The following is a 10749-nucleotide window of genomic DNA, read 5'->3' on the forward strand; positions in this document are numbered from 1 at the left end:
AGCCATCTTTGCAATTTCCATAACCATATTTGGAGGATAGAATTCTCCATTTTGTTGAAAGCTTTCTCAATAGCAACCTCAAGAAATGAGTGAGCTTGTTGGGAAGACAATTAGGACCAAATGCCAACACTATGGAGCAAATAGATAGACTTATGAGATTGTGAGTAAATAGATCGACTTGACGGAGAATTGCTCCTTTCTTGCCTCTTCTTGGCAATATTTTGACATGCTGCATGCATGCACATTACAATATTTTGAATGCTCTGTAGCAGAGTAAATATTGAAGGGTTAATAGTTAAATTAGTGAGTGAAAGACGAATCTATTCTTTAAATTTGTTCTCAAAAGATTTTATCAATTAAATTAGTCTTTCACAGATTATAAATTAATTATTTCTATTTTTTCGTCGCTCCATTAACAAATTTTATCTATAATTGATGATATAGAATGTTGATTGACAGCATCCGTGACACCTAAGATGTCCAATTAGACACTGAATAAATATATTTATGAAAATCTATTAATTTAGTTATTAGATTATATTAGGATTAGGATTTATGTAAGGAGACAACTTCGATAAAGATACTAAAAATATTTTTTTTTTTAAATATATTTAGTTAGCGTTTAATTAGATATTATGCATGTTATCAATTAACATTTTACCGCATCAATCATTAACAGAAATTATTAAAAGAATGACAGAAGGACAAAAATGATTAATTTGTAATATTTAAAGAATTAATTTGATTGATAAAATATTTCAAAAACGATTTTAAAAAAAAAATCTATCTTTCAAAAATTAATTTGACCCTTATCCGAAATATAAAATCTCTTTTTAACTTTGTATTGAGGGGTTACATTCTAGATTCCTCTAATATATGAATAATGACAGTATGATGACAAAACTGGTTAACATATTTAGATTACTTGAGCAAAGTTTCAAAAATAAGCAAATTTTCTCCATTGATCTTAGCAACAGATAAGAAAAATATCTGTTCTATGGTCATTAAATCCTCCACCAGAGGCTTCACCTGGATCTACATCAGTACTATCATGGTTGTGATCCTCTAAATTTTGGTGTATCTTTCTGGAAGTTTTAGGAGCTTGATCCATTGGCTCATTTCCCTTTTTACTTCTTCTTTTGAATAGTATTATCCGCTGCTTTCATCATCTTGCCTTGATTTTCTTTTCCTCTTAGCTTCAACCTTTGCATTTAAGTTTGATTTCCTCTTTGAAGTTCCCCTCTTGTGACCTATCTCTGCTTTTTCCTTTTCCTTTTGCTTTTTACCATTTCCACCATTCTTTGTAACTATGTCTTATTTAAGGTAGCGTTTGTTTTGAGATACTAGGACAGAGACTGGAAGACTAAAATTCAATATCATGTTTGTTAGCTCAGATTGGTACTAAAATTTTTGTTTATGTCTCCAAAATTTTAGTATTTCAGTACCTCCAAAAAATAGAGACACAGGAGACTGAAATATTTACAGACAGAGATTGAAACTTTAATAACATTTTATACCTAAAATACTCTCATTTCAATTAATTAATTCTAATTTTACTCTTTGTGCAAATTAAATTAGAGCTTTATTCTTGTTTCGATTTCTGTCTTCTATTTTACACCAAACAGAATATTGAACTTTATTTCAGTATCTGTTTCTTAGTCTCTATCTTCCAAACTCAGTCTTTCAATCTCTGTCTCTCCACCAAATACTACCTAAGTGTTTTTTCTTTCTTTAAGTCATATATAGATATATACATTAATTGACTATTAGTAGTGAGAATAAACTTTAAAAATCAATCATCTGGAACCATTAATAAATAACTGTTATATTTTGATCTTATCGTTAACTTAAAATCTAATAGTTTAAGCGCTTAGTGCTAACATTAAATAGAAAATTATGTTAGGTACATAGTTGTCAGAACTGAATCAATGATCAAATCGTTTAAATTACTGGTTCATTGGTTTACTGGTTCAACTGATAAATTACTGGTTGAACCGAAAGAACAGGTCGTACATAAATAAAAAATATAAAATAGTAAAAAATTGAGTAAAGTAATAATTAGATCCTTAAAATTTTTGATTTTAAATTAATTAGCCCTTGAAAAAAAGATAAAGTACTAATTTGGTCCTCCAAGATAGTAAACGATGAACACATTATGTCCCTCCAAGATAGTGACATGGGTTCGATACTCATTGCATGCATTTTTGAATATTGGATCCAATATACAAATGCTACAGAAGCGCTGGAGCACCGAAGACCTGCATTTGTTGGGAGCACCATAGGACCGGTCGGTTCACGGATTACATCGAACCGGTCAATTTTGGTCGGTTTCGAACTTCCATCGAACCGGTCGGTTCAAAGATTGCATCGAATCGGTCAATTTTGGCCAATTTCGTCCAGTTTTTTATGAACCGCCCAATTTTAAGCTGTTTAATTCTTTCTTCGGTCCAAAGCTTTAACCAAACCGGCCAGATTACCGATTTATTGATGTTTTGGTCGAACCGGCCGGTGCGATCCGGTTCTTACAACTATGGTTAGGTATTTATCAAAAATCAATTATCAAATTAGTCATTGGTATAAAATACATATTCAAATATAAAATATATATTAAAAATAAATTAAATATCACGTATATTTATATACCAATATATATTATTAATTTAATAGCTAATTTTTAGTATACAAGTAACATTTTAAATAAACAAGTCTTATTAAGTGGTCACACTAGTTGCATCTGAAGTAGCAACCACAAATAGAAAAACAACAAAACATGCGAAGTAGCCATCACAAACAAAAAACAACACTACACAGCAACCAAGAATCAAGAAAATCAATGATGAAATGTCCCATACTCCATCAATTGCCTCTTTTAGTGACCTTGACTTGCAACCCATGCTTCATGTGCAGCACAATGGAAACACTTGGACACACGGGATTCCCTTCCACCATTTGGAAGTGAAAGTTCCACAGCAAAGCAATGGCAATGATCTTCAACTGGATAAAGCTTATATTTTTGCCCAAACAACTTCTGGGGCCTGCATTGAAAGCCATGAACTTATATGATGGTACTTGTATATTGATTCCTTTTTCCGAAATCCACCTTTCTGGCTTAAATTCCAAGCAATCTTTTCCCCAAATGTGTTCCATCCTTCCCATTGAATATATGGAGTAATACACCATAGTATTTGCATCAACACGATCTCCACTAGGAAGTATATCAGATTTGATGGCACATTTGTGCTCAAATGGCACCGGAGGAAAAAGCCTCAAAGCTTCACATATAGCTCCATGCAAGTAAATTAGCTTGTCAAGGTCTTCCACCCCTGAATGAGCCAATTTTTTTCATTAGTTTTGAAGTTTGATCTGATTTCTGCAAGGATTTTGGTTTCAACATTAAGGTGAGTTGAAACAAGCCAGAAAAACCAACATAGACTTGCACTAATTGTGTCCCTTCCAGCTGCTAATAGATTAACTGCAATGTCTCTTAGAAACTTGTGATCTACATGTTCCATTCCACTTTCCTTCATAAGAGCTTTAAGCATGTCAAAGTTTGATTCATCATCTTTGGTGTAGTTGAATCTACTTTTCTCTTCCCGACTGGATGATATATGATCATGGAAGAATTGCTCGGCAATTCGAAGGATAGCAATGGAGTCCTTCTCATGTCCAATTTGGAGCCATCTCTGCAACTTCCAGAACCATCTTGGGACCAGATGTCTATAGAGAATTGTATCCTCCATTTTGTTGAAAGCTTTCTCAACAGCAACCTCAGGGAATTGAGTGAGCTTGTTAGGAAGGCAATTGGGATCAAATGCCAACACCATGGAGCAAATACTGTCAAAAGTGAACCTTTGAAATATGTCTTGCAAGTCCACAATAGTTCTTGATTCTGAAATGTCATTCAGAAGTGGAAGTAGGTAACATTCTAATTTCTTATGAATGACCTTTTTAACAAAGTTCTCAAAGATGTTTTTCTTAAATAATGATTGTAATATGTACCTCTGGTACTTCCACTTGTCTGAATCAGCATTAAAGATTCCATCTCCAAGAATTTCAAAGATCTCATGAAACTCAGAACCTTTGCCGTAGTTGGCAAAGTTCTTACTTGTAATGTGGTGCACGTTCATAGGATCACTAGTGAAGTAAAATTTGATGTTTGTGAACAAGGGTCCTCTAAACTTAAAAGTACCTCCATAGTATTTCAAAGCTGTGGTCACGTATTCATGAATATTGGAAATATTACATAACATGGCTGGTAGCAAATAAGGGCAAATTTGGGATAGGTAAGTTTCTGTTGATCCTCCAAATGTGGATCGAAAAGAATGAGATGATGGCTGCAAATAAAGCAAAGTAGTCTAGGAAGTACATCATGGTGGTTGAAGGAGCTTGATTCTAAGTTGTGTTGAGGTGCAAGAATGGGTGGTTTTTCTCATAAATTTATAGGCACAAAGTTTAGATAACTAGAAGTAAATAGTTTGCTAAATAAAAATTTAAAGGGTAAACTAGTAAAATCGTCCATATTTTTGAATACGCTTAAAAAAAACTATTTGTATACTAAAATTGATAGGAATAAAACACACAATTTTCTACTTGCAAGAATAAGAGAAGAAATAATACCCACTCATAATAAATAATAACAATAGTACAATAATAATAACAATGGAAAAATTACATAAATAAAAAATAGAGGCAAGCTAGCACATCAAAATTTTTAACATGAAAAATTTCTTCAATGTGAGAAGTAAAAACGAGTCACCAAGATCAAAAAATATTTCACTATGATGGAAAATAAGATACAAAAGAGTCATAAATTACTGCACAAAATGTGCATGCAACAAATCAAACAACCTAAGCTTCAAAGCTCATAAGCAAGAACAAATAAGATGACGATATTGCAAAAATAGATTCTCTATTCGAGCTCGATTTCTTCAACTGCAGACCTCTAATCAAAATCTCCACCGTTCAGAATGAAGAATAAGATAAGGTGAATATGCATTCCAAATGTCACTCTGATCCAACGGTGAACAAATGAGAACAAATGTTCAAAGTCTGTTACTCTATTAAAAAATGTGGATAGTGTTCTCTCTCCTCTTTCTCTCTCAATGCTTGTGTTTTTGACAAAATGAGACTCCTCTTCGTAACTTTAGCACATCCTCAGCAACTTTAACTATTCATGGGCCTTGATACCAACATATGGGATTTTCTCCACATAGGAAGAGAGCTCGAAAAATCCAACAAATCTCTCCCTCACGACTATGTGGAGGTAACCGCCAATCCGCGATTAAGCAACAAACTTTAAACTTCCACCTTGGTAATGCCTTGATCATCATATCACAACCATTCTCATCAGTATGAACCTTTTCAAGTTCTAACAACTCAACATCCAAAACATCACATATCCAATGATACCTCACATCAATATGTTTAGATCGAGAATGAAAAGTAGAGTTTTTACTAAGATGTATAACACTTTGACTATCACAAAACAATACATACCTCTTTTGAGTAAATCCGAGTTCCTTCAAGAATTTCTTCATCTAAATAATCTCCTTGCACGCTTCGGTAATGGCATTAAACTCGGTCTCAATAGTAGATAAAGTAACACATTTTTACAATCTAGACTGCTAAGACAAAGCTCCACCCGCAAAGTTGATCAAGAAGTTTAAAATAGACCTTCTAGATCAATATCTCTTGCCATGTATGAGTCAATGTAACCAACTAGAATAAGCTTCTCACTTTCATAACACAACTTCATGCTAGAAGTACCACGAAGATATCTCATCATCCATTTTACAGCATTCTAATGCTCAATGTAAATCCCGCAAAATTAATAAATAATTAGCCAATAAATTAATTATTATTCAAAGAGATTAAAAAATTCAATTTTTATAATTTAGAGAAGTAGAAATATTTAAAATACGTTTGATACTAATTTTAAAGATTTTAGCATAAAATTGGGTCAATAGACCAAATCGATTAAACCGGATCCATATTGGGCCCAAGGCCCAACCCATTCACTCTCTTATAAGTGTGGCTTCAGCCACTTCTCCCTCAACAAAAGGGAATTCAGGTTGCTGAATGAAGAGAGGTGGAGAGGGGTTAGAGACGCCATTCACTATTAACTTTTGTCGCCTATAACTTTCAATTCGGAGTTTCGATTGACGAGCCATTAGCGGTCACATGTTCGTCTTGAAATTCTCTTCAATTATATTTGAATAAAGTGGTAAGAAATTTGCATTTATTGCTCAGTTCTTCTCCTCCACAATTTCTTGAATTTTGAGTTTGAATATTGAGGAATTAAATGATTTTGATAGTTTAGGTGAACTCTAGCAGCGGATAATCACTGAATTTTGTCTAATTGATCTGTGGTAACTTTCAAACCCTTATGAATCATTGAATTAGTGAATCCTATGATAATTATAGTGATATTGTGTGAATTAGATTGTATTCTTATTGATTTGGAGTTCAATTGGGCGGTTTGGAACGAACTCCAGGTGATTAAGCTTGTGGAATTTGTAATTGGGGGACTTGGAGCTTGTGGAAGAGTGCATTTTTTAGGTGTTTTGAGCTTAGGAAAGAATCAGTCAAGGTATGATTTTAGTTTCTCGTAGTTAATGTTTAATGTCACATGAAAACTTAGGTTAGAAGACCTTAAGATGAGAATGAACTGAATGAATTATTGATGGATTATGTATATGGTATACGATGTGTGTATAAAGGATAAATGAATTTGTATGTGTTGGATTATGACTTTGACGAGTATAAAATAAATATGATTGTTGATGTGTTGAGAATTGATGGTAAATTTGTGAAATTAAATTGAATGGATTGGTTGAGAGATGTGTGATTCGATTTTATAAACGATTTATTATTGGAGTTGATTGATTTTGGAAAAAGATTTAATATTGAAAATGATTTGAATGACCAAAAGGTGTTTGGTTTGGTGGTTGGGACCATTGAAGGTGGCAGAAATTCGAGTTTTAGATGAGATACTGCCGAAATTTCTATAAAAATTGGAGTTTTGATTTGAAGTGTTATTTTAAAAAGAAAAAGAATATTATATGGCTTAGACTGCCCAACGGTTAGCTACTAAGACATGTCAGGTTGGCTATATAACCGATAGATGAAACTCATCAACCATAGGACAGGCATACATCATATATATTTGTATGTTTTGCGTGAGTATGCATTGTTTTGGTTTTCTTAATTGCTTAACTCTGCTTATCTGCTACTTGTTCTACTTGCTGTAATTGCATATTTATCTATGTTTTCTTTGCTTGAATTGTATGTGTATATTTTCTGAGAGACCCCTCTTGGCGGAGGTGTGAGGAGGGGGTTGTTCCACCGGTAATTCGGAGGATTGGAGGAGACAAAAAGTGAAGTGTTAGGTTAAAGTTAGATTTATAACTTGAATACCTTAGATAATTTACTTAATTTCTGGTTTACTTGGATCTTTAAGATGAAATCTGAGTGTCGGAGTTTTAGGAATAGCTTTGGCTTTTTCGTGATCTTTTATATTAACTATGCGGACACCTTTACCATGGTGAAGACCCCCAGTTCTCATTCCATATATATTTCTATTGTTTTTCAAATGCAAGTCGAGAGGCACCTCTAAGAACACTGGAGACCTTCTGGAAGCAAAGAACTATATTTTTGGTTTAGCATTTTGTAGGACTCAGATTAATCACATGAGTCGTTGTAAGTAGCGTTTCACTCCAAAAGACTCTAGGTAGCTTAGCTTCAATAAGCATACACCTAACTCTTTCAATCAGTGTTCTATTCATTCTTTCTATCAAATCATTCAACTGAGGTATTTTAGGAGGTGTCCTTTCATACCTAACGTGTTGCTACTTGCAATACTCATCAAATGGTCCACGATACTCACCACCATTATCAGTGTGAATATATTTAATATTTTTACCTGTTTGCCTTTCAACCAAAGATTGGAATTATTTAAAAATTTTCAAAGCTTGGCTCTTTGTTTTTAAAGCATAAGTCCAAAACTTTCTTGAATGATCATTAATAAAAGTAATAAAGTAAACAGCTCCACTAAAAGACCGTACCTTCAAAGGACCATAAATATCAGAGTGCACCAATTTCAAGAAGTCTGATTTTCTTGAAGGTTGATGCTTCTTGAAGGATAATCTTCTTTGTTTGCCAGCCATGCAATGAGAATATTTCTCCAACTCTTCATTCTTCAAATTGAAAATAACATCCTTTCAAGCCAAACAATTAAGTTCTTTTTCACTAATATGACCAAATCTGCTATGCCACAAGCTACAAACTTTTTTACTTTCAACTGCATTCACACTACCTTTTGCAATCAGGGCATGCATCACATACAAACTTGAAGTACCTTTTTCTTGAGCCACCACTAAGTTGCCTTTAGTAAGCTTTCATTGTCCAAACCCGAAAGTGTTTACAAAGCCTTCATTATCGAGCCTTTTAACTAAAACCAAATTCAAACGAACATCTAGAGCGTGTCTAACATCTTTGAATAGCAACTTCATTCACATATTAGTCTGAAGACAAATATCTCTTACAACAATTACCTTGGTAAGCCATCATTACCCATCTTAAGCACTCCAAAATTACTAGGAGTATAAGAAGTGAAGAACCTTTTAAGTGTAACATGTATTGAGGCGTCACTATCAATTATCCACCTGAACTCATCATCAGAAACAAGATTGACCTTGTACTCATAATCAACAATATCAACAGTAAAAAGATCATCTAAAATAGCAAATACATGATCATTACCACCATCATCCTTATTTTCTTGCTTACCTTTGTTCTCTTTTTTTCAAAGAAAGCAATATTTTTGGATGTGACCCATTTTATAACTGTAATGACACTCAACATTCTTGTATCTTGACTTTGATTTACTCTTACTTTTACCTCTACCCTTTTGACCTTTGCTCTTATTTCTCTCCCTATTTTCAATGAATAAGATTTCAGACTGTGACAAAAAATTCTGCGTCTTCCTTCTCATCTCTTCATTTAAAATGCCACCTTTGACGAGTTGCATACTCACTTTACCATTTGGAGCAGAATTAGTAAGAGAGATACGAAATATCTCCCAAAAATTTGGTAGAGTATTTAGCAACCACAATCCTTGAACCTCATTTTCAAACTTGATCCCCATGCTTGACAACTGATCTAGAACCCCTTGAAATTTATTCAAGTGATCTAATACCTGTGTCCCCTCGCTCCTTGTATCTCAAATTCATCAACATATTCAACAAGTACAATTTATTATTGTCAGACTTGAAAGCATACAAGGATTCAATTTGATTAGCATGAGTTTTGTTAGCAATGTGATTATAAACATTGTCATCCACCTATTTTTTATTTGTTTTAGATTCTAGTTTCTATGTAGAAAATACAGGTAAATGTAGATTTTTGACAAACAATAAATCTTTTATTTTATCCTTCCATAAATGGTAACTAGTGACATTCAAATTTATCATCCTAGTAGAATTATTTACATCCATCTTTCAAGCAAGTTATAACTAAATGCCTAAAACCAGGCTCTGACACCAAATGATAAGAATAAAACACACAATTTTCTACTTGCAAAAATAAGAGGAGCAACGTAACAAGTAATAACAGCAGCACAATAATGTCAATAGCAGCAAAAGAATCACATAAACCAGCAAATAGAGGCAAGCTAACAAACCAAGATTTTTAATGTGAAAAACTTCCTCAATGTGAGAAGTAAAAATCACGAATCACAAAGATAAGGAAATAGCTTCACTATAATGAAAAATAGGATAAAAAAAAGTCATAAATTATTGCACAAAACCTACATATAATAAGCCAAACAACCCAAGTTTTAAAGCTCATAAACAAGAACAAAGAAGATGAAGATACCACAAAAATAGAGCCTCTGTCCGTGCTCGATTTTTTCAACTGCACACCTCCAATCAAAATCTCCATCGTTCAGCATGAGGAACAAGATGAGGTGAACATGCAGTTCAAATTTCACGCTGATTTAAAGGTGAACGAATGAGAAACGAATGCTCAAAGTTTGCTGCTCTGCTGAAAAATGTAGATAGTGTTTTCTCTCCTCTTTCTCTCTCAATGCTTGTGTTTTTGACAAAATGAGACCTTTCTTTGCAACTCTAGTATATCTTCAGCAACTTCTACTTTTCATGGAATTGGATACTAACATTTGAATTTTTTCTCCACGTAGGAAGAGAGCCCAAAAAATCCAACAAAATTAATCACCAAAATTAGTCACTATGTATTTATAGTGTACAAATACATATCTTCTTTTAACTCATTTTCAATGTGTACTTTGTATTTCAATATATATTTCATATCAGTAGTTGATTGTGATGACTGATTTAATATACACCTAATATAATTGTTAAAAAATACTTTATATTTTTTATAATATTAAATACATATTCTAAAAAAAATGCTTTAAATATTGGATTCTGATACAATTACTTGTATTGCAAATATAATTAAAAAATGAGATAATTTTATCTATAAAATTTGATGATTTTATTCCAAATATATTTTTTTCTGTATTTTTTGTCAAATAATAAAAAATTGATCGGAATTTAATCCGATTTTCTTATATATTTTATACATATTTACCTAAATATTTTTATAAAGTTATGGATTAAATATATAAGTACTTTGATAAATACAAAAGCTGAAAGTATTTTTATCGATATCTTCCAAAATTGGAAGCAATTTTGGTAATTTAATCTATTTTCAAAATATACAGGTTAATTA

General features: G+C 32.7%; 1 pseudogene; it reads right to left on the bottom strand.

The window, feature by feature from the left end:
• Positions 1-2753: 2753 nt before the first annotated feature.
• LOC107477000 (alkane hydroxylase MAH1-like) lies at positions 2754-9145 on the bottom strand (annotated as a pseudogene).
• Positions 9146-10749: the final 1604 nt, after the last annotated feature.

The sequence above is a fragment of the Arachis duranensis genome, chromosome 3 (genome assembly GCF_000817695.3).
Source record: "Arachis duranensis cultivar V14167 chromosome 3, aradu.V14167.gnm2.J7QH, whole genome shotgun sequence".
Classification (NCBI taxonomy): domain Eukaryota; kingdom Viridiplantae; phylum Streptophyta; class Magnoliopsida; order Fabales; family Fabaceae; genus Arachis; species Arachis duranensis.